Here is a 23,840-nt window from a genome sequence, read left to right on the forward strand (position 1 = left end):
AAAACCATAAAAGGTTCGGGAAACTGTTCGAGAGTAAATGGGACCAAAGAGACATGACAACCAAAGCCAATGGATGGTCCTGCATTAGGTCCTAGGATTTAAAAAAGGATGGAAAAGCCATAAAAGACCTTAGCGGGAACATGGAGGAAATTTGACTGTGAGCTACATATTATATAAAAGTGTTGTATGAACTTTAAATTTCTGAATGTAAAGGTTGTATTGTACTTACAAAGAACGATAAGTATTTGGAGACGAAAGTTCATGATGCCTACAACTAACTCTCAAGTGGTTTAGCAAAAAATAAAACACCTGTGTGTGCTACACACAGAGACAGAGAGAGAGAGAGAGAGAGGGAGGGAGAGAGAGAGAGGAAGTGTTATGCTAATATTAGTGAATCTAAGTGAAGGGCAGGTATATGGCGCACCATTCTTGAAACTTTTTGACGATTTCAAATTGCTCATAATAACAAATTGAGGTTTAGAATACAAGCAGAGGAGACAGACATTGTTGCATTTCTCTACCATTCATATATCTCTCATCGCTCTCTAAGAAGTGCACGCACTAAACTTCCTCCATTACCTTTCAGAGGGAAAAAAAAAACCTCACACAAAACAATTCATGAAACAGATATGGGGGGTGGGGTTTTGGCTGGTCAATAAGCCATTTATTCTGCAGATAAACAAACTCTGAATTCCAAGTTGAACATAACTAAGACCCTACCACACTGGTAAAGAATGGAATTCATTCATTGTCTCCATTTAGGTGTGTGTTCATTGATTGACACAGGGTGAAAAAGGATGATGCTGTACAAATTACCAGAACCCGGGAGTCCAAAAGAGAACCCAGGGCCCAAACATATCTTCTCTAAAGACTGTGGCCAGTCCATGCTTGCTGCAGGACGCAATTTATTCTTCCACTGGGGCCAACCCTTTTCTTGGTGGCTCTGGGGTGACACAATATTCAAAGAAAACAACTTTTAGTATAGATAGAGCTGAGATTTCCCAAGTCCACTCTCAGGGATTAACTCAAATTCCTCTTTCTGCATAAATTTCTTCTTACTCTGCACTTTATTATTTTTCAGTTGAACTATAGTTGCTGTACAATATTACATAAGTTACAGGTGTACCATGTAGTGTTTCACCATTTTTAAAGGTTATGCTCCATTTATAGTTATTATAAAATATTGGCTACATTCCCCGTGTTGTACAATATATCCTTGCAGCTTATTTTATACGTAATAGCTTGTACATTTCACTCCTCTACCCCTATATTTCCCCTCCCCCCTTCCCTGTCCTCACTGGTAACCACTAGTTTGTTCTCTGTATCTGGGAGTCTGCTTCTTTTTTGTTATATTCACTAGTTTGTTGTATTTTTTAGATTCCACATATAAGTGATATCATACAGTGTTTGTCATTCTCTGTCTGACTTAGCGTAATGCCCTCCAAGTCCTTCCACGTTACTGCAAGTGGCAGCATTTTGTTCTTTTTTATGGCTGCTTACTCTGCTCTTTAAAAGCACTTCTGGGCTTCCCTGGTGGCGCAGTGGTTGAGAGTCCGCCTGCCGATGCGGGGGACGCGGGTTCGTGCCCCGGTCCGGGAAGATCCCACGTGTCACGGAGCGGCTGGGCCCGTGAGCCGTGGCCACTGAGCCTGTGCGTCCGGAGCCTGTGCTCCGCAAAGGGAGAGGCCACAACAGTGAGAGGCCCGTGTACCGCAAAAAAAAAAAAAAAAAAAAAGCACTTCTGTTTATACCTCTATTACAACTAAGGCAACTGGACTTCTGACACAACTCTCCTTCAAAATCTGTGTCTGTGGTCACACCTTGATGAGACCACATGGTCCCACATTTGACCTGGAAAATGCAGTCGCTGTAATGGCAGGAATTATTACATGGTTCCTTGTATTCTAGTTATTTGTGTACAAGTCTTATCTCCCCCAGTAGAATGTAGAGTCCCTCCGGGGAAAGGGAAATGTGTTGGTCTTCTTTCTAGTTCCGGTTTTTCTCTTCACGGGTGATTCCAGTCACCGTCACAGGGGCCTTTCTCACCCATATGGTGATGATGCTCACGGGTCACTCCACCTCTCTTAGGAGTTTCAGATTATGCGGCCAACTCCCTTTTTCAGGCCCTCGAAGCCCTCCATATTCAAGCCATCACAGCTGAACTCACAGCCTTCCCCCACTTCCTCGAAATATTCTGTTCTCCCTCTTGTATTCCCAGTCCCAGCCCATCAAAGCCTCAGGCACCCATTCAGCCCAGCCTCAGCCTAAGTCACCAGGCCTCCTCCTTTATCTCTCCCACTTTAGCCAATCCATCACTGAACCCAATTGCTTCTTTTGTTTCCTAAATGGCCCTTAGACTTGTCCCCTCCTCCCACCTCATCTACCGCCCTTTTCCTAGCTCGGGAGCTTAGCGTCTCTTGCCTGGACTATTGAACAAGACTCCTAACTGACTCCCTGCTCCCAGTCCTGAAACCTCTTGCCTGGATCCATCTTCTATTCTGCAGTTCAACATCCAACCACGTCACCTGCAACATGAAACCACCCTATGGCTTCCCAACGTGACAGAATAAAGTTCTTTGCTTGGCCTACTGGGTCCCGTATGAACCAGCCTCTACCCTCCTATTTCCTCTTCTGCTCCCCCCGTCTCACACTTTATGCTCTAATTGTGCTAAAGCATTTGTATCTCCTAATATGCGTTCTGTTGTTTCAAGTTTCTGTGCTGTTGCTTTTTCCTTAGCCTGGAATTTTTGGTCCATCATTGTTTTTGGCATAACTACCCTTTACTCACTTTTCAACACTCATCTTAGCCTCAACCACTTCTTGAAGCCTTCCCAGAAGCTCCAGATTGGGCAAAGGGCTCCCTTGGCCATGACTATAGTATGTGAAAATCCATGTTTAAGTCTGACTCCCCAACAAAAATTGCAAGCTCTTCATGGAAGGGACTGTGCCCTATTTTTTTTGCCTTCGAAGCAGCTAGCGCGGTGCTTGGAAAACAGTAAATGTTTTTCAAAAAGCACTAGCTACTCCCCTCCCCATGGTGACTAGCATGAAACCAGGTTGCAACAGATACCCAGGGGATGTTTTTAGGACTTGATTCCTGGGATGGAAGGCGAGGGGGAGCACAGTAGACTTTTCATCAGAGTCCTAGCTGGTAAGAGAGGTATGAAGCCTGGTTGCATCTTCTAAACACTTTTTTCAAATGTGACTCCATTCCAAGAATCATGACATGATAGTGGATAAGTCTGTGGCAAACAGACATTAAGGAGACAGTGCCAAACACCTGATCGGAATGTCAGGGACCAGGCTGTGAGGTGTGAAACGAAGTTAGCTCAAACAAGAATCCTCTAAAAAAAAAGCAAGGACCCTTTCTCCTTTGCTGTCTGCCAAACTGTCCCCTTCACCACTAGCCTGGCCTTTCTCCTTCTCAATCCTCTGAAGTGAGAACCTGCCATGCGTCTGTATTTTGAGAGCTCACCATTTTGTTTGCCCATCCTCTCTTTCGCCATAGTGCCTGCGATTCCCTTTTCCTCACTCTCCAGATTCAGATTCCCTACAATTAACAGCATTGTGTTTCTACCCATTTTGAAGTATCTATGAAACTTTTTCTCATCACGTCTTTGTTAGAATGCCCACACCCTCTTCGTGTTTCATCGTCCTAGGACCCCAAATCATTGCGCATTTAATATACACTTTGTTCACCTGTCTGTGTCCCCTGCTGAGACTATAAACTCCTTGAGGCCAAGATCTATGGTTCACGTGTGCCTTTGTGTCAACAGGCCTAGCCCAGTGTCTGGTTTTATACATGGTTTATACAGCTGACTGATGGAATGTTCTCATATAAAGAAAGCAGGGTCCTGAGAGAGAAGGGATGATACACTGATGGTGGGGGAGGGGAATTAATTGGGAGCCAAGTGGATGGACGGAGCCTTCTGTGGCTAGCAGCAGTATCAGGGCACTGGGGTCAGCTGGAGGTGGGTAGGAAGAGAGAATGGGATTAATAATTTCCACTAGACTTTGAAAAATACTTTTCAGTGGTGGTTCCTATGCCCCAGGCCCTGCACCTGCCAGCTCAGGAATCTTTCTGGGAGTTCCAGAAAATTCTAAAAGCTAGAGGAATCACATATGCAAATGTTATATTTGTGTTTGGACCTCTCAGTTTGGTCTCCCCCATTATACTGGAAACCCCACACCAGCCAAGATCACAGTTTTCATTTGCCTTTAATTCTGACAGCCCCTCCAGAATGCTGCCTTACCTACAGCAGGTGGCCAGAGAATATTTGGCGGTTTGCAGACCTTGTTCTTTGGCATTGAAATAGTTTTTAACCTTGGGAGTGGCTTCAATTGAGTTTTGACTAAGTCTTACGCAAACAGTCCGGGTCAGATTTTATTCATTGAATTTTTAATTCACATTCTGCCACCCCCAGGAATGTCACGACCTCTTACTGGACGGGCTTCTAAAAGTCAGGAGCACATGCATGTGAGAAAGAGCCCTGAGTGAGCCGTGGTGAGTACCAGGCTGTCAAAAGTGTCCCAGTGGCGCTTCCCAACAGGGGGCTTGTTTTTCATCCTAATTCGTTGCACAATGTAAATCCAACTCTTTTCACACTCACAACTATCACTTCCTCATTCTTAAATCAGTTGGGGATCAAGCTAATTAATACAACAGAACTGCAGTCTTCTCATCTAAAACAAACACCCTAAATGAACCAAGAAAGCTGAAGTAAGAGAGTCCAGACTTGCCCAGAGGAGCTCATATGCTCAACGGTAAAAAGCAAAGGAACCTGTAAGAGATATACAGATGCGAAGATATATTTCTAACACATATAACATGATAGCCAACATTTGTTGAATATCTGTTAGGTGCCAGGCACTTTTTAGACATTATCTCATTCAATCATATATAACCCTACAAGATAAACATGATTAACCCCATTTCACAAATAAGAAAATTGGACTCTCAAAGAAGCCAAGTATTTTGGCCAAGATGTCTCAGCTGGAAAGTAAAGGAGCCAGGATGTGAAACTAAGTCTTTCTGGTTTCAATTCAGTGCTGGGTCAGCTGTACCAACCCTTTCCTACACATACAGCAAACCGTGAAACCCACAAAGAGTGCTGTATCCCGCAGGTACAGTCAGAAAACAGAAGCTTCACCAGTGATTTTAACAGAGGGAATTTAATATGGAGAATTGGTGAAACAGGTATTGAGGAACTAGAAAGGCAAACAGGGAACCCTAAGTAACAGAAGCTTGTAAATGTAGGTAGTAGCAAAGGAAACATCTAGGGCTAAAGGAACAGAGAGGAGGCTGGAGTCCTCAGACCCTAGAAGCTTGCAGAAGGGTCCCTGGGAGCTATGACTCAGGCTTCTGAGGAGGGAGCACTGCCCCACTGGTGCTGTTACCTCAGAGCACAAGTGATGGGGTTGCTTCCAGAAGTACTGAAAGAGGCTGGAAACAGCAACCAATTGGAACCACAGCTGCTTCCGGTTGAAAGGTCACTGCTGGGGCAATACTGACAGAAAAAGGGAGCAAACACAAAGAGCAAGTCCTTCTCCCCTCCTTGCAACACCAGATCTCCCTGTAGTGTCACTAATTGGCAGAGGAGACGTGTGGTTAGCAGAGGCCCAGACCCAGCCCAACATAGCAGAGGACAGGAGTGTGTGTTTGGAACTGAGAGAGAATGGCATCTTAACCAGCCTAAGTGGGTTATGTGTCAGCACCAGTGCAAGAGGTTTGGAGTAAGGAAGATATTCATCACTATAATAATGTCAGTTGCCATTACTGAGCATCTACTATATGACATCCCCTGTGTTCCATCCTTTCCACACATTGATTCCCTTTCTCCCCACAACCTATCAGGTAGATACTATTGCCTTACCAATTTCACAGGTGCTGAAGCTATATTTAGAGAAGGGCCTTTCAAAAGGTCAGGAAGGGGAGGGACCACAATTGAAAACCAGGTCTGCCTCGATGCTAAGACCCTGCCATAACCACCCGTATTTGTTTGCTGGCGCTGCCGTAACAGATGGCCACAAACTCGGCGGCTTACAACAGAAAACTTCATTCCCTGGTAGCTCTGGAGGCCAGAAGACCAAAATCAAGAGCACACTCCCTCTGAAATCTTGCAGAGAAAATCCTTCCTTGCCTCTTCCAGCTTCTGATGGCTCCAGGCGTTCATCAGCTTGTGGCTGCATCACTCCGATCTCTGCTTCCATCTTCACGAGGACTTCTTCCCTCTGTGTGTCTGCGTCTTCTCTTTTGTCTCTTATGAGGACAATTGTCACTGGACTTAGGGCCCACACAGGTAATCTAGGATAAACTCATTGAAAGATCTTTAACTTAATTAAACATCTGCAAAGATGCTTTTTCCAAATCAGTTCACATCCACAGGTTCCGGGTACTAGGATGTGGACATATCTTTTTTGGAGGGACCACAATTCAACCACTCTACCATGTAAAATTACTTTTGAAAATCATGTCAGCAAATCCATTTAAAATGAAATCTGTATTCTTGTAGTATTTTCAGATTTATTTATTTATCTATTTATTTATTTATTTATCTATTTTTTTTTTGGCTGCACAACACGACATATGGGATCTTAGTTCCCTGACCAGGGGTCGAACCTGCACCGCCTGCAGTGGAAGCATGGAATCTTAACCACTGGACTGCTAGGGAAGTCCTCAGATTTTAAAACAATGTTCTGTGTTGCATGTAGTACTTTTAATACTTGGTGTTCCTGCCCCTCTAAGCTTTCTCTCTTCCTAAAGACAAACATGTGGTGACATCTTCTGCAGCTCCTGTCATCTGGAACGGCCATCCTGACTGTCTTCGCCACATCAACTCATGATCTCATTTCAAGTCTCATCTGGAAATATCCTCTCTCCTCTCGTTTCTCCTTGACCGCTGTCTTTGACTTGACTCCCATTAGCACTCACCCTGTGCAATCCCAGAATTCAGCACATCTGGCCAAAGGAGTATTATCTCAGATGAGGGGGTTTCATCAATCACAGAGTGGAAGACTCCCAAAGCTCCCATCACTTGTCCCAACAGAAGCCCACCCTCCTTCCCCATCCAGGTCTGCCTCAATGCTAAGATCCAGCCTTGGGAATGGAACTTTCCAATGACAATTTCTCTTCTGGGTTGGAAGGACTGACTGATCGATTTTGCAATTCACCTGGTTGAAAACATAGTCTGGAAATTTATGTACCTTGGAGATGTGCTTCTTAGGTGTGCATGAAGGGCAAAAAGATTTCTCAAAGCAAACAGACATTAGGAGAGAAAGGTGTATTGTGCCTTTTTGCTAAATAAAATATGTGAGCTGAGGGCCCCCTAATGCATCATGTTTAATGAAATGCATTTCACGTGCCCGATTTGAAAGAATAGAAAAGATGTGATGTTTTTCCCATGGAAATATGTCAGACCAATCTATGTTAGGGTCTGACATATTTGCCAGTGAATACTTCCAGCACACCAAGTACTATATCCTTTGAATTTAATTCTGAAGTTCATCAATTTTTCCTTCCTAGAAGAAAAGGAGATGAATATTAGAAAACAAAATTTTGAAACTCATCAGAGTTTTCTGTGTTCAAGTGTCTCAATATCAACCTCATCACTATCTGTTCGAAATTTAATTTTCAAAAAATATTTCCTGTCTCCACAGACATGGATAATGACATTACTGCATTGCTCCTTCCTCTTTCCTCACAAAATTCTTGGGAATATTTCTTCTTCGGGTGGAGTGTGTTTTGGGCATTCATCAGGATAATGCCTCAGCATTTCATTTGTTTTCCTCAAGCTCTTCCTTATCTGTAGGTTAATATTTTGCTTTTTGTAAAGGCAGTAGATGGAAAAAATGAATTATTTCAGACATACCACCTCTCTCCTTCCTTTTAACCAAGAAAGGACCAAACTCTGTCCCATCCCTCATTCTTCTTCTTGGTATATTGATGGAAAATCATTATGCCTTCAGTTCCTCTTCTCAAGTCATTTGGGATAATAAGAATACATAATACTTACCAGGTATGTCTGCCTGGTGGTGTTACTCTATAACTGCATCTATTTTGGGTTGGGGTAGGGAGGGAAGACGAAGATTTATATACAAGAAAGTCACAAAGAGGAGGGCCTTCATGAGGAATCCTAGCCCAACAGGTGACCATGGGTCCAAATAGTTCCCTGCTTCATCACGCAAAGCTAGAACACATCCCAAGCTCCGTCAATATATTCACCTGAGATGTTAATTCATAAAGTAAGCCATGAGCTCTACAGTTTGTTAAAAGTAGGGGAAGGATATTCTTCTAGTTCCGTCTTTTAGAGATCATAGACCACAGGGGCATCTGGTCCTCTTACAAGGACCTCAGATCCTGTATGAAGTAGCAGTTGGCCAGATAAGAACTTCTGCTCTCAACTTACCCCCAAACGAAGCAAAGCTTAGAGCAGAACTAAAGTTCCCAATCGAAGTTACATTCAGCCTTACTTTTTTCAAGGACAGAAACCATCCAAGATTTCATAGTCCTCATATAGTTCATTCAAGAGGCAATTTCCCAGACTGAAGGTAGAAATTCTAGGTCTTCTCTGTTAACTGTCCCTGTTTCCTGCCCACAGCCTAACCGCCTCTTCCACAGGAAGTGTCTTGTCTACAGTTCCAGCCGAACCAACCTGGCACTTCTGGAGCTGAGGACAAGTTGTACGATGTACAGTTTGTGAACTCTGTGGCTTGGTGGTACAAGGAAAGTGAAAAATATGAAAGAAAGGAGAGAGGGAAAATACTCTGTCTTCCTCACCTGGATCAAACTTCTATTCCTTATGGTTTTGCCGCCTGAAATACCTCTCTGTCTTCTCCACCTGGGAAAATCTTACCACTCCTTCAAGGCTGTCCAACAAACTCCTGTTGACAGAATTAATGATAGTAAGATGTGTAAGCCCCAAGTTTTTAGAAAACATAGAAGGTTTGTGAGAAAAGGCAGGAGGGTGTGGGTGTATATTTGTTGGCAGGAAAGTAGGACAGGGTGGTACAAAAATACATTTTATTTAGGCTTTTGCTATGTATGAAGGATTCCAATGTTTCATACAGGCATCTTTGATCAGACACACAGAGATAAAAAGGTCTTGTGAAGATGTAGACAGAGATCGGAGTGATGCAGCCACAAGTCAAGGAACACCAAGGATTGCCAGGAGCCACCAGAAGTCAGGAGAGCGGCATAGAAGAGATTCTCCCTCAGACCCTCCAGGAGGAACCAACCTTGCCTTGATTTCAGACTTCTAGCCTCCAGAACTGTGAGAGAGTAAGTTTCTGTTATTTTAAGCCATGAAGTGTATGGTTATTTATTATGGAAGCCCTAGGAATCTAATACAGATTTTTGCCTAGAGGGTAAAGTGTGTCTGGTATAATGAGTTTCAAGGAAGGTGAATTTATCATGATCTCTAATGGATTTAATAAAATTTTTTGGCAAAAATTTATAGAACACTAATTGTGTGCAGGTCCCCGTTCTCTTGCAGTTTTTAGGCCCGTGGAAGCCATAAACCAATGCTAATGAATGCCTAGTTACAAAATAGATGAGTTCTCTGAAAGAAAGAGCAGGTTCTATGAGAATATAGAAGGAGACCAACCTCTAGAGAGGAGTCAGCAAGAATTCTTTGAGGACATGACTCAATGAGCAGGACTCAGGGAGGATAGTCCTATGGCCCTTTGCTTCCTGCTAAACATTGCATATGGCGCTGGGGGGTTTTCCAGTCAACGTGAATGCACCTCTCCAAGTTTTAATAATGTTTTGTGAGCTTCCTGATACCTTGAAGATTTACTAAATGGAGTTTGGGATTTACTAATTTGAGCAACAGACAATGAAAGAGGGCGCATACGTTCTTTTAGGCAGTAGATTCGTCTTCTCCTGTATCTTCATCTTCCTTCAATGCTAAGTGCTTTCCTGGGATACTAAGAGATGTGTTGGGCACAGGGGGTGGAGAGATGGGGTTCCCCACTCCAGTAAATTTTAGAAGAACTCTATTAAATGAAAAGAAATGAATTTCTTTTCTGAAAGGCTTTTTGTAAGCTTTAATATGCCAATTTGAATTGTGAAGCTCCACGTGGGTGATATAATATGCCACATCCCTGAAATCTTTGAATCAGAATCCTTTTATCACAGAGCAGCTCACGGAACCAGTGTCTGTGTAACCCATTTTGAAGAACGCTGCCTCAGGGCAACTATCACTTGCTCTGATTGATTTCCATTTTCCTTCTCTTCTCTTTCTTCCAGGGTGCCTTCCAACAACTCCCAGAACAGAACTGGGCACCCCACACCTAGAAGACCCTGTCCAGGACCACTAGACCCCCAGGTCTGTCCTCACTGCAACATGAGGGAATGTGGCTATATCCACAAATGAAAGACATCACCTAAGTGGTAAATGTAAAAGGAAAAGTCCAGGAAGGACCTTGGTTGAAAGACTCCCCTGGCCTCTTTCTGACTGCTCGCTCCTCCACACGCCCTGAACCATGTAGAGACTCTTGTAAGTAGAACATCCACAAAGGTATTAGTAGAAACATGGGTAACAGATAGGGTCTGATGACCGGACACTCCCTTTGCACAAGACAAACCAACCTCCAAGCAGAATGGCCTGTGATTGACACTTGTGTTCTATGTGGTGCACAGTCTTCTGGCGTTATTTTGTTGCATTCTGGAATACACAATTAAAAGCACTGAGGCGGAAGAAGCAAAAAGCATTAAATAATTCCATAACTTAGCAATAGATACACACAGTGACGTGTCACAGATCCATTTCAGTTCCCCGAACAGTCTCCTGAATGTCCTCATTTCCATATACACTCCATCAGCGACTTGCTCTCTTAGGCTCTCGAACAAGTCATATAACTTCCTGGTGCTGCAGTTCTCCATTTTCAACTGAGAGAAATAACTTCACTGCTGTTGTATGTTCAAGGCACAGATGGTAAAGTGCTGTGAAATACTCGTGTACGTCTACCAACCGGGCCAAACCAAAGAGAGCATTAGTCAGAAGTCCACCTGAAGAGCAGACATTGTTGCGACTTCTCGCATTAAAGCTCCGACAACGCAGGCCTCCTCAGAGAGAACACGTTACCTGTTTAAGAGTAATTTGACTTTGCAGGAAAGAAGTGGACTTTAGGTTTGAATCTCGGATGCTCGCACAAAGCCAGGTGACTCTGGGCAACCCGCTCTTCTTTAAAATGGTAATAAAGACATGTACCTTGCAGAGTATTTGCAAGGAGTAGAGATAAACATGCAGAACCCTTGGAACATAGTAGACGGCCAATAAATAGAGGCTGTTATACTTCCCCTGTATTTACTGCATCCTATTTGAAAGCGAATCCCACCCTCCACTGCCCCCCCTTCTCCATTAACTCAAGGCTTTATACCTATGGGAAACCATCACAGAAGCCAGCCAGGGTCACCAGAAGCTGACTGTTGGCCTTTACCTTCTGTGTGCTTTGCACATTCATTCATTCCGCAGGTATTTCTTGAGCACCTACTACATGCCAAGCACTAGATCTAGTCCCCTGTTGCTTTCCAGCATCACCCATGTCCACTGTTAACCAGACCTGCTTGACCCCTCAGATTCTCCTTTGTTCATCGTTCCCAGGTGCATGCTCAAGACTGAATCTCCCTCAGGCCACCCGGGACAGTCATGCAGACTGTGCTCTACACAAGTCTTGCGGCAGCCTGGTTCTTCCTTCCTGCTTATCCTCCCTGCCTACATGCACCTAGGGGATCTTTCTGAGCTTATGATAATAAGCAAAACTAATACAGTAAGATCCTAGAACCAGACTGGAGACCACAGTGAGGGGAGAAAATGTTCCTCCTCAGCTCAGCTCTGCCCCTCGAGCAGGACAACATTCTGCCTGGGGGGCAACATTATTAATCACTATAGTGCCAATATGTTTGTCTTTTCCTTTAATGCTCAAGGGAATCTTGTGGAAAATGTTATCATTTCCATTTTATCAATAAAGAAAGAGAGCCAGAGGAATTAAATAATTTGCCCAAGGTCACAGAGCCAATGAATGGCTGCGTTAGGACCAAAACTCAGTTCTCCTGACTCCCATGCCTGTTTCCCCATGAGGCAGGTGGTCCAGCAGCACTGTCTAATAGAACTTTCTATGATGATGGAAACGTTCCATATCTGCAGTGTCTAATATGGTAGCTTCCAGCTAAAGTGGCTATTGAGCACGTGAAATGTGGCTAGTGCAACTGAGGACCTAGATTTGATTTGATTTTAATTAATTTAAATGTAAATAGCTATGTGTGACTAGTGGCTACCACATTGCATTATGCAGGTAGGGCCTTAGTGCTAAACCCGAGCTGCACAGAGAGGAGTTCCGAGTCGCCCTTGTCTTTCCATAGGCACCATGCCCTAGAGCCTTCCTTCTCCATTCCAAGCCCCAGACCCAAGTGAACCCACTCATAAAGAATCATGGAGTGTCCCCAGAACCCTTGAAGAGGGCGCTGACCCTAGACATGGTCAGAGCCCACAGACTTCCCAAATGGTCTGATGAGAGCTGGGACAAAAAGGGCCCGCCCACCTACTCATCACTTGCACCTCCCATGAAGCCTCAATTTTCCCCATCAGTTTCAGTACCTCCAGATCATGCCTTTGAAGACGAAAGGAAATTGATTGCTATTAAGCCATTATCACCCTTGGAAATTAATTAGTTGAGCAGTAACCTCCCAGGATTGAGAGACAGGCTTAGAGAGAGAAAGAAAAAGGATTGTGGCATCGCCTAGGACAGAAGCGCAGACGAGAGGCTCCCGGTGGAATCCAGTCTAAACTCTTATTTTATTTTGGCCAATGTAAACTGTAACACAAAAGGTTAAATTAACTGGATTTCCAATATTTAAACATAATAAAATTTGAGATGAAAACTGGTTTTCCCCTACTCCTGGAACCTTGGGCCGTCTTGCGATGCCCTGTTTCATTAGTATGACTAGCTTCAGTCACCTGAAGCAGTAGCTGCCCTGTTGAGATGGACAAGAAGCTGGCCAGTTCTCTGCAGCCCCTACCACTGGCTCCCCACGACATCTTTCTTTACTCACTAGGTTGACCTGGCTGATATCTGTAGGTATTTGCGGTTCGATCCCAAAGTAGGTGTGCAGGCCTGGGCAAGGTGCCTCTGCAAAGGGCTGGGACAACACAACAGTGCTCGCTTGGTGTCTGGAGGCCCAGGGGGTGCATGTTGGGAGAGGACATAGGAAAGGGGCCCCCAGAAGGAGGGAGGGAGGGAGCTGGAGCACACGCAAATGAAACACCACCACCTCTGCACTCCGCCTCCTACCTCACCTGCATTGCTTTGTGCCAGACGTTTCCTGGAACGTTTTGATCTCCAGCCCCCAGAGCTTTTCACTTCTACTTTCTTCCAGTACCTAGAACAATGCCAACCACGCAGAAAGAACTCAAGAAATGTGAGTCATTCACAATAAAATGCACTCAATTCAGATGCCTCTGTCAGACTCCCCCGTTATTGCTGCAACCTGTCATTCCCCCCACTGAGTGCTTCTGTATACTCTCTCCTTCTTAAACTCACGCTGAATATCTGTAGTTAATCCCCACTGAGGTGGGTTTCTTCATTCCAGACCTCCACCCACATGACTGGCCCAACCAAGTAATGGCACAACAGAAGATGCAATTCCCTCGTGTCTCTTGACATGGTCCTGGAAGCTGGGTCAAAAATGAGTACCTGAGCTGTGACCCATTATATGACTTGAACACTTTTTCTCTTTCTCCTTTTGTCGTTCAGTCTGTTGGCTCGAGATTTTCTCCAGATAGAGAGGAAGGAATCTGGAAATGTCACTAGCCCATAAGCTCTGTGGAAACAGGAACTATGCGTTTTCATTGTACTCCTAACGCTAGAGGAGTCTATGGCACAGAATAGGGGTTCTCCAGATAAAGTTCTGAGTTAGCACAAGTGTGAACAGAAAAATAAGGAAACCCAAGACTAGGGAGGGATCAAGGACACAGGCTCAAAATACTGCTGTACCTTTTTCCACCTATGTTAGCTAATTCACATAATCTATCTGAGCTTCTCTTTCCTGATCTATGAAAAATAACTAGTAATATATAACCTGTTGTTGACTGGTATAATCCTTAGTCAGAATGTCACTTAGCAGCAAAAAGCATAAAGATTTTTAAGAATATTGACTCAGTGATTCTGATCCTAGGAGCTCATTTTAAGGAATGAATTCAGCAGAAACAACACTTATGTTTATTAGGAATTATAGTCAGTAATGAAATATTTAATGTTACCTAACTATTCACACTAAGGAAATGATTACCCACGTATAGTATTAAAACATGACAGACGATTTTTCATCAATAAAAATTAATGTTTGTGAAGACTATTTAAACATACAGAATCTATCATCCTTAATGCCATTAGAGTATTCCTTTAAACATAAAATCTCTTCATATTGCTACCCTGCTTAAAATGATTCAACGGTTAAAAACTCAGGGGTGGGACTGCTTAGTTAATGTTTATGTATATAAGAAACGGCCAGACCATTTTCCAAAGCGGATGGACCATTTTATTTTCACGTTAGCAGTGTCTGAGAGGTCCAGTTCCTCCACATCTTCGTCAGCACTTGTTATGGTCAGTCTTTTAATTTTAGGCAAGCTAATAGGTATTTACTAGTATCCTGTTGTGGTTTTAATTTACATTTCTTTATGATTAATGACACTAAACATCTTTTCATGTGCTTATCATATATTTGTATGGTTATTTACCCAAGAGAACTAGAGACTCACGTCTACAAAAAGATTTGTACATGAATGATTATAGCAACCTTACAATAGTTCAAAACCGGAAACCCAAATACCTGTCAACAGATGAATGGATAAACAAATTGTGATACACTCATACAATGGAATACTACCTAGCAATAAAAAGGAATGAACTTTTGATACACCCAAGAACATGGATGAATTTCAAAGACATACTGAGATAAAAGAGAGCATACTGTATGATTCTATCAATATGAAATTTTAGCATAGGCAGAATTAATCTATTATGACTGAAAACAGATAAGTGGCTACCTCGAGCTGGGAATGGAGGAGGGCACTGCAGAGGAGCACAGGAAGCTTTTGGGGTAGATGGAAAAATGTACTATTATCTTTATTGGGGCAGTAGTTACACAGGTATATATGTCTGTCAAAACTCACCAAACTACACACTTAAAATGGGTGTATTTTAGAAAGGGAAAAACCTGCAACCAAGGATGCTCTACTCAGCAAGGCTTTCATTCAGATCTGATGGAGCGACCAAAGGTTTTACAGACAAGCAAAAGATAAAAGAGTTCAGCACCACCACTTTACAAGAAATGTTAAAGGGACTTCTCTAAGCGAAAAGAAAAGGCCACAAATAGAAACATGAAAATGACAAAAGGAAAAAGCTCAATGGTAAAGGCAAATATACAGTTAAGTAGTGAATCAACCATGTTTAAAGCTAGTAGGAAGGTTACAAGACAAAAGCAGTAAAATCATCTACATCCACAGTAAGTAGTTAAGGGATACACAAAACAAAAAGATGGAAAATATGTCAGAAACCGTAAATGTGGAGTGGGAGCAGGGGTATAAAAATGCAGGATTATCAAAAGGTGTTTGAACTTAAGAGATCAGCAACTTAAACTAATCATATATATGGCTATACATAAACCTTACAGTAACCACAAACCAAAAATCTGTAGTAGATATACACACAGAATAAAGAAAGGAATCCAAACATAACACTAAAGGTAGTCTTCAAATCACAAGGGAAGAGAACAAAAGAAGAAAATCATCCCCAAAACAATTAACAAAATGGCAATAAGTACATACCTATCAATAATCCCTTTAAATGTAAATGGCCTATATGCTCCAATCAAAAGACACAGAGTGGCTGAATGGATACAAAAGCGAGACCCATATACATGCTGCCAACAAGACACTCACTTCAGATCTAAAGACACACAGCCTGAAAGTAAGAGGATGGAAAAAGGTATTCCATGCAAATAGAAATGAAAAGAAAACCAGGTTAGCAATACTTATGTCAGACAAAATAGACTGTAAAGAGAGACAAAGACATTACATAATGATTAAAGGATCAATCCAAAAAGAAGGTATAACAATTGTAAACATACAAGCACCCAACATAGGAGCACCTAAATACATAAAACAAATATTAACAGACATAAAGGGAGAAACTGACAGTAATACGATAATAGTAGGGGTCTTTAACACCCCACTTACATCAATGGATAGGTCATCCAGACAGAAAAGCAACAAAGAAACACAGGACTTAAATGACACATTAAAACAAAATGGCTTAATATTAATAGAACATTCTATCCTAAAGTAACAGAATACACATTCTTTTCAAATATACATGGAACATTCTCCAGGACAGATCACACACTAGGCCAAATGCCCATCAATAGATGAATGGATAACGATATATAATGAAATATTATATAAAAAGAATGAGATCTTGCCATTTGTGACATGAATGAACCTAGAAGGTATTATGCTAGGGAAAATAAGTCAGACAGAGAAAGACAAATGCTGTATGGTTTCACTTACCTGTGGAATCTAAAAAACAAATGAACAAGCATAACAAAACAAAAACAGAGTTATAGATACAGAATACACACAGATGGTTGCCCGAAGGGAGGGGGTTAGGGGGAGGAAAGAAATAGGTGAGGGAGATTAAGAGGTAGAAACTTCCAGGTGCACAATAAATGAGTCACGCGTATGAAATGTACAGTGTGGGGAATATGGTCAATAACCATGTAATATCTTTGTATGGTGACATATTGTAACTAGACTTATTGTGCTGATCATTTTGAAATGTGTAGAAATGCCAAATCACTGTGCTGCGTAAAAGGAAGTAACATAGTGTTATAGGTCAATTATGCTTCAGAAACAAACAAACAAACGAACTCATTGAAAAAGACATCAGGGAGTTCCCTGGTGGCCTAGTGGTTAGGATTCTGGGCTTTCACTGCCATGGCCCAGGGTTCAATCTCTAGTCAGAAAACTGAGATCCCATAAGCCAGGCGGCCAAAAATAAATAAATTAATTAATTAAATTAAATTAAAAATAAAAAAGAGAGGTCAGATTTGTGGTTACCAGAGGTGGGGATGGTGGGAGGGGGGATTGGATGAAGGCAGTCAAAAGGTACAAACTTCCAGTTCTAAGATAAATAAGTACTAGGGATGTAATGTACAACATGATGAATATAATGAACACTGTTGTATGTTATATATGAACATTGTGAAGAGGGTAAACCCTAAGGGTTCTCATAACAGGGAAAACTTTTTTATTTCTGTTTCTTTTATTTGGTAACTATATGAGATGATGGATGTTCACTAAATTTATTGTGATAATCATTTTCTGATGTATGTAAGTCAAATCATTATGCTATACACCTCAAATTTTTACAGTGCTGCATGTCAATTGTATCTCAATAAAACGGAAGAAAAAAATAAAATGGGTGTGTCTTATTGTATTTTAAATGTACCTTAATAAAGTTCATTTAAAAAGAAAAACATATTCAATTGCTCCTCGTTACTTAGGAATAAAGTAAAAAAAAAATTAGTATTATACACAAGGTCTTTGATGATATGACCCCTTTCTATTTCTCCAACTTTATTTCCTACTAGAATCTCACCAATTTTATTCCTGTCATACTGAAATACCTGTTGCTTCCCTGTCACTGTATTTTTTTCATGCCTCTGTATCTTTTTTTTTTTTTTTTTTTTGGCAGTACGCGGGTCTCTCACTGCCGTGGCCTCTCCCATTGCGGAGCACAGGCTCCGGACATGCAGGCTCAGCGGCCATGGCTCACGGTCCCAGCCACTCCGCGGCATGTGGGATCTTCCCGGACCGGGGCATGAACCCGTGTCCCCTGCATCGGCAGGCGGACTCTCAACCACTGCGCCACCAGGGAAGCCCATGCCTCTATATCTTTATAAATGTTATTCCCACTTCCTGGAATCCAAACCCCACCCCCTGCCACCTTGTAATTTGACTCACTCCTATTCATCCTTCAAGATCAACTCAAGCCTGCCTGAATTTCTCTCCAAGGCTGAATCCAGTACCTGTCTGATGTGTTCTCATAGCGTCCTACGTGTACCTCTAGACCCATGTTTTCACACTGTGGTATCATGGCTAATATTCTTACTATGCTCTGAGCATCTTAAAGCCTGGGTCTGTCTTATTACATTCTTAATCCCTAACACAGAGCTGGACACATGTTGCTTAGTAAATGTTGAATGAATGAATGAACAACGCCCTGCCTACCCTCAAAAGGACCCAGTGAGGATCAAGTGAGATAAGGGGTGTGGCTTTCTGTACTCCATTATATGGGTGTTTGATTGGCCCCATAATACAATTGTGCCTTCTGAGAACTTCCACCTCCATCCCAGGGTACAGCCAGTAAAGAGAACTTGCCCGTTCCTGTCTTGTGATCAGGGTGAGAAACCCCCCAAGATGGCATGAGTTTCCGAGCTCCTCAAGAAGCAGTCTAAAGAAGTTTGATTCCACTGACTGACTGAGTTGACAGGCGGTAGGTAGCTGCTACCCCCGTCTGTGGGGTAGCATACCCCAAACCACAGCTGTTCATTCCTACAACATTTTTCTCTGTTCTATATAATAATCGTTAATTGATTTATGTAACTAAATTGGATGTGCACTTCTAAGAACAGCTGTTTTAGCTTAACGTACACTCTTTAATTCCTGAAGGGTCTGACAAGTGGTGTCACCAATACCTGCCCAGGCAGACGCGAGGACCTCATTCTCCGAGACTCCCTTGGCTATCCACCTGATGACATGGAGTTGGAGCAGCTCCTTTCCATGACTGTGATTTATTTTCTTCACCTTTGCCAGAGCCAGAACTCCGCCAAACCCCTCCCCCTTTCACCACCTTGCTGTTTCCCCAACATCTCGCCAGCACCCAGACCATTCCGTCAACATGACCTCCAGCACACACACCTGGCTGATGAAGAGTGACAGCCAACCTAGATGTCATTTTCTCCAATGAAGGGAATGAAGATATTTTTATACCATCATTCCTTGACCTTTTCCTCCTACTTTTGTTTCAAAAGCCTTCCGGCTAGAATTCATCGGAAAGTCATTCAGCCTCTGGTCCTGGACAATGGTCACTGGTGGTCTTTTTTACTGTCTGACACTGAAGGTCAATCTGGCCAAGTAAATACTGGTGAGTGACTTCACCAAGTCAGTGCTCAAAAGCAAGGGGGTGAACCTCTAGAGCGGAGAGTAGGGAGAAGGTTGATGAGAGGGGAAAATACCATTAAATATAGAGTTGGGTTTTCAAATTATGAGGAAGGATTCCTTTGTTCATTCCTTCATTCATGCATTCATTTGTTCTTTCAATCTGGCTAGATCTCCCAGAAAAAGGCCAAGTGTGGCCTTATCTCTAACGTGGGCCCAGGGCTCTGGTTCTGTCGGGGGCTCCAAAGTCCCCCAACCTCACTTCCAGGCTCACCCTGGAGAGTGATGTTTTGTGGACATTCAAATCCACAGAGCACTTACACATGGTTCTTTTGGGAGAGGGCCGGGAGGTGGAACGGCCATTATCAGCAATCTCTTCTCTGAAAAATCTCAGCCACACGAACAGACAACCTAAGCCTCACATAGCGTAGGGCAGGGAATTCGGGGACTGGAATGTTTGCTCGTATTTTCCTAAAATATCCAGTGAACCATGAACCTAAACTCCACACCTGAGGCAAACTGGGAATTGCTATTTTAACAAAGCACAGTTTAGAAAACAAGCTGCACACGATCTGCGATTTGGGCCGGCCCCAGAGAGACTTCCGGCAGCATTTTACGGGTGACTAACACTCAAGTTGAAAATCAACACGGGTTTTCCAAGCACAGCCTCTCTGAGGGTAAAAGGTAGACTTTTCCCGTGTCTGCTAGAGCTTGCTTCAATGTGCTTTGCCACATGGGTTCTGGAAGGAAGCTTTTCCTGGACATACAAAAGAGCTTTTGAGGTGTTTGTGAGTACTGCTGTCTAATCTAGGTAGGCTCTCTCCTCTCGGTCTCTTGGCATATCTCTGGCAGAGAAGGACAAGAGAGAGCACGTGTAACGTGAGACAGGAAATGCGCTAATTTCACAAACAGGTGTAGAGCTCCTCCCTCCCATGGGGCCATGGGGGAATACCACGATGACTAAGCTGCCTTCGAATGAAGGCAGATAGGAAAACAAAACAATGCAGCCAAGTGCTGAATAAGGTTTGTACCAAGGGCCGTGGAACACAGAGAAGGAATAATTAATTTTGTCAGAGGCAGTTAAGGAAGGTTGTGTAGCTGGTACCTTGACAAGTGAGTTGGAATGTCCAGGTGAGCCAGGAGAAGAAAGGCTTTCCAGGGGAGGGAACAGCAGACACAAAGCATGGAGGTAGGGGCGGGGTCAAGATGGCAAGCTAGGAGGACATGGAATTTGCGTCTCCTCACAACTAGGGCACCTACCAGGTACCGGTGGGGGACCATGGACATCTAAGGGGACGGGAGGAACCCCCAGCGACCAGGTAGGACGGTAGGGTGTGGGAGAAGTGAAGGGGGAGGACAAGTGGAGGTGGAACGGGACTGGCGCCCCTGAGGGGTGGCTGGGGGATGGGAGAAGTTCCTACAGCCAGCAGGACCCACCCACGGTTAGGGGTCCAGCGGCGACGGGGGAGACCCTGGGGGAGATGGGGGGAGGGGAGCAAAGGAATGGAAGGGAACAGGGCCAGCGCTTTCCCTGTCCACTTAGGCACCGGAGAGCCTGTTGGGCTCATAGGCCTAATCCTCTGCCCTCGGAGCCTCCCTCCTGCCGTGCAGAGCCCAAGCCCCGCCCCTAACCCCCCCTTAGGGCCCCACCTCTACACTCAGAGACCCCCTCTGAAACCCCCTCCAAGGCTCTGGGCCTAAGCCCCACCCACACACCCTCAGGCAGGGCCTTACCCCCAGACTCCCGAACTCCACACTGGAGAGGCGCTCCTTTCCACGTGCTGCCTCTCCCCTTCCCCCCTCCGGTCCTAAGCAGAGGCCCGCACCACGCTTGAACGTCACCCCACCTAGGCCCCGCCCCACACTCAAACATCACGCCCCCACCAGCCTAGGTCCCGCCCCACCCAAAACCCCACCCCTAAGTTCCACCCCCCTAAACTCCACCCCCATAGCCAAGACTTCTTTTTCCTCTTTTCTTTTTTCCTCTTTTACACTTTTTTTTTTTTTTTTTGCGGTGCGCGGTCCTCTCACTGCCGTGGCCTCTCCCGTTGCGGAGCACAGGCTCCGGACGCACAGGCTCAGCGGCCATGGCTCACGGACCCAGCCGCTCAGCGGCATGTGGGATCCTCCCAGACCGGGGCACGAACCCGTGTCCCCTGCATCAGCAGGCAGACTCTCAACCACTGCGCCACCAGGGAAGCCCTTTATTCCTCTTTTAGATTGGGGTTCTGTTTTACCTTGTAGATTCATTATTGTTGATTTTTTAATATTTTTATTTTTCCTAATAAATCTTTTATTTTTCTAATTTTATTTTATTCTTTATACTTTCTTATTGTTCTATCCTTTTGGGTTGTTCCCCCCCACACACACTTTTTTTTTTCTTTTTTTCTGTGGTGGTTTTATTTTACGTTGTTGCAGTTGTTTCAATTATAGTTTTATTTTTCCTAATATATTTTTTATCTTTCTAATTTTATTTTGTTTTTTATTCTTTGATACTGTACTGCTCTTTTTTTTCTTTCTTTCTTCCTTTTTTGTTTTTTCCTTTACCGTGCCAGAAAGCTTGCGGGATCTTGGTTCCCAGGCTGGAGGTTGGGCATAAGCTCCTGTGGTGGGAGCTCTGAGTCCAAACGTCCGGACTAACAAAGAACCTCAGGCCCCAGGGAATAAGTGGAGTGAGGCCTCCCGGAGGTCCTCTTCTCAGCACCAAGACCCAGCTCTATCCAACTGCCTGCAAACTCCACTCCTGCAAACGTCTCACACCAAACAACCAATAAGACAGGAATACAGCACCACCCATCAAAAAAAAAAAAAAAAAAAAAATGAAACGACAAAAAAATACGTTACAGACAAAGGAGCAAAGTAAAAACCTACAAGACCAAATAAATGAAGATTAAATAGGCAACCTACCTGAAAAAGAATTCAGAATGATGATAGCAAAGGTGATCCAAAATCTTGGAAACAGAAAGGAGAAAATACAAGACACTTTAACAAGGATATAGAAGAACTAAAGAGCAAACAAACAGTGATGAACAACACAATTACTGAAATTAAATTTACTCCAGAAGGAATCAATAACAGAATAACTGAGACAAAAGAACGGATAAGTGAGCTGGAAGATAAAATGGTGTAAATAACTACCAAGGAGCAGAATAAAGAAAAAAGAATGAAAAGAATTGAGGACAGTCTCAGAGACCTCTGGGACAACATTAAATGCACCAACATTCGAATTATAAGGGTCCCAGAAGAAAAAGAGAAAAAGAAAGCATCTGAGAAAATATTTGAAGAGATTAGAGTCAAAAACTTTCCTAACATGGGAAAGGAAATAGTCAGTCAAGTCCAGGAAGCACAGAGTGTCCCATACAGGACAAACCCAAAGAGAAACATGCTGAGACATATTAATCAAACTATCAAAAATTAAATACAAAGAAAAAATATTAAAAGCAACAAGGGAAAAGCAACAAATAACATACAACGGAATCCCCATAAGGTTAACAGCTGATGGTTCAGCAGACACTGCAAGCCAGAAGGGAGTGGCAGGACCTATTTAAAATGATGAAAGGGAAAAACCTACAACCAAGATTACTCTATCCAACAAGGATCTCATTCAGATTCGATGGACAAATTAAAACCTTTACAGATAGGTGAAAGTTAAGAGAATTCAGAACCACCAAACCAGCTTTACAACAAATGCTAAAGGAACTTCTCTAGGCAGGAAACACAGAGAAGGAAAAGACCTACAACAACAAACCCAAAACAGTTAAGAAAATGGTAATAGGAACATATATATCGATAATTACCTTAAATATAAATGGATTAAATGCTCCAGACAAAAGACATAGACTGGCTGAGTGGATACAAAAACAAGAGCTGTACATATGCTGTCTACAAGACACCCACTTCACACCTAGGGACACATACAGACTGAAGTGAGGGGTTGGAAAAAGATACTCCATGCAAATGGAAATCAAAGGAAACCTGGAGTAGCAATTCTCATATCAGACAAAATAGACGTTAAAATAAAGACTATTACAAGAGACAAAGAAGGACACTACATAGTGATCAAGGGATCGATCCAAGAAGAAGATATAACAATTGTAAATATTTATGAACCCAACAAAGGAGCACCTCAATACATAAGGCAAATGCTAACAGCCATAAAAGGGGAAATCCACAGGAACAAAATAATAGTAGGGGACTTTAACACCCCACTTTAACCAATGGACAGATCATCCAAAATGAAAATAAATAAGGAAACACAGGCTTTAAATGACACATTAAACAAGATGGACTTAATTGATATTTATAGGACATTCCATCCAAAAACAGCAGATTACACTTTCTTCTCAAGTGTTCATGGAACATGCTCCAGGATACACCATATATTGGGTCACAAATCAAGCCTTGGTAAATTTAAGAAAATTGAAATCATATCAAGTATCTTTTCCGACCACAACACTGTGAGACTAAATTTCAATTACAGGAAAAAAACTTTAAAAAATACAAACACATGGAGGCTAAACAATACGCTACTAAATAACCAAGAGATCACTGAAGAAATCAAAGAGGAAATTAAAAAATACCTAGAAACAAATGACAATGAAAACACGATGACCCAAAACCTAT

At 43.0% G+C, this 23,840-nt stretch overlaps 1 long non-coding RNA gene across 2 annotated transcripts; it reads right to left on the minus strand.

The window, feature by feature from the left end:
• Window positions 1–6,593: 6,593 nt before the first annotated feature.
• Window positions 6,594–21,059, minus strand: LOC113625588 (uncharacterized). 2 transcript variants are annotated; one of them, XR_003434738.1, is made up of 3 exons: window positions 10,589–12,730; window positions 8,013–9,267; window positions 6,594–7,518 (listed from the first exon to the last, which is right to left on the minus strand). It is a non-coding gene; the product is annotated as an uncharacterized LOC113625588 (long non-coding RNA). The 2 variants fall into 2 exon arrangements; XR_003434737.1 differs by lacking the exon at window positions 6,594–7,518 and adding an exon at window positions 20,952–21,059 and having other exon boundaries at window positions 9,001–9,267; window positions 10,589–10,664.
• Window positions 21,060–23,840: the final 2,781 nt, after the last annotated feature.

The sequence above is a fragment of the Aethalodelphis obliquidens genome, unplaced genomic scaffold, assembly GCF_003676395.1.
Source record: "Aethalodelphis obliquidens isolate GAN/ISIS:26980383/991018 unplaced genomic scaffold, ASM367639v1 scaffold16, whole genome shotgun sequence".
In the NCBI taxonomy this organism is placed as follows: Eukaryota; Metazoa; Chordata; class Mammalia; order Artiodactyla; family Delphinidae; genus Aethalodelphis; species Aethalodelphis obliquidens.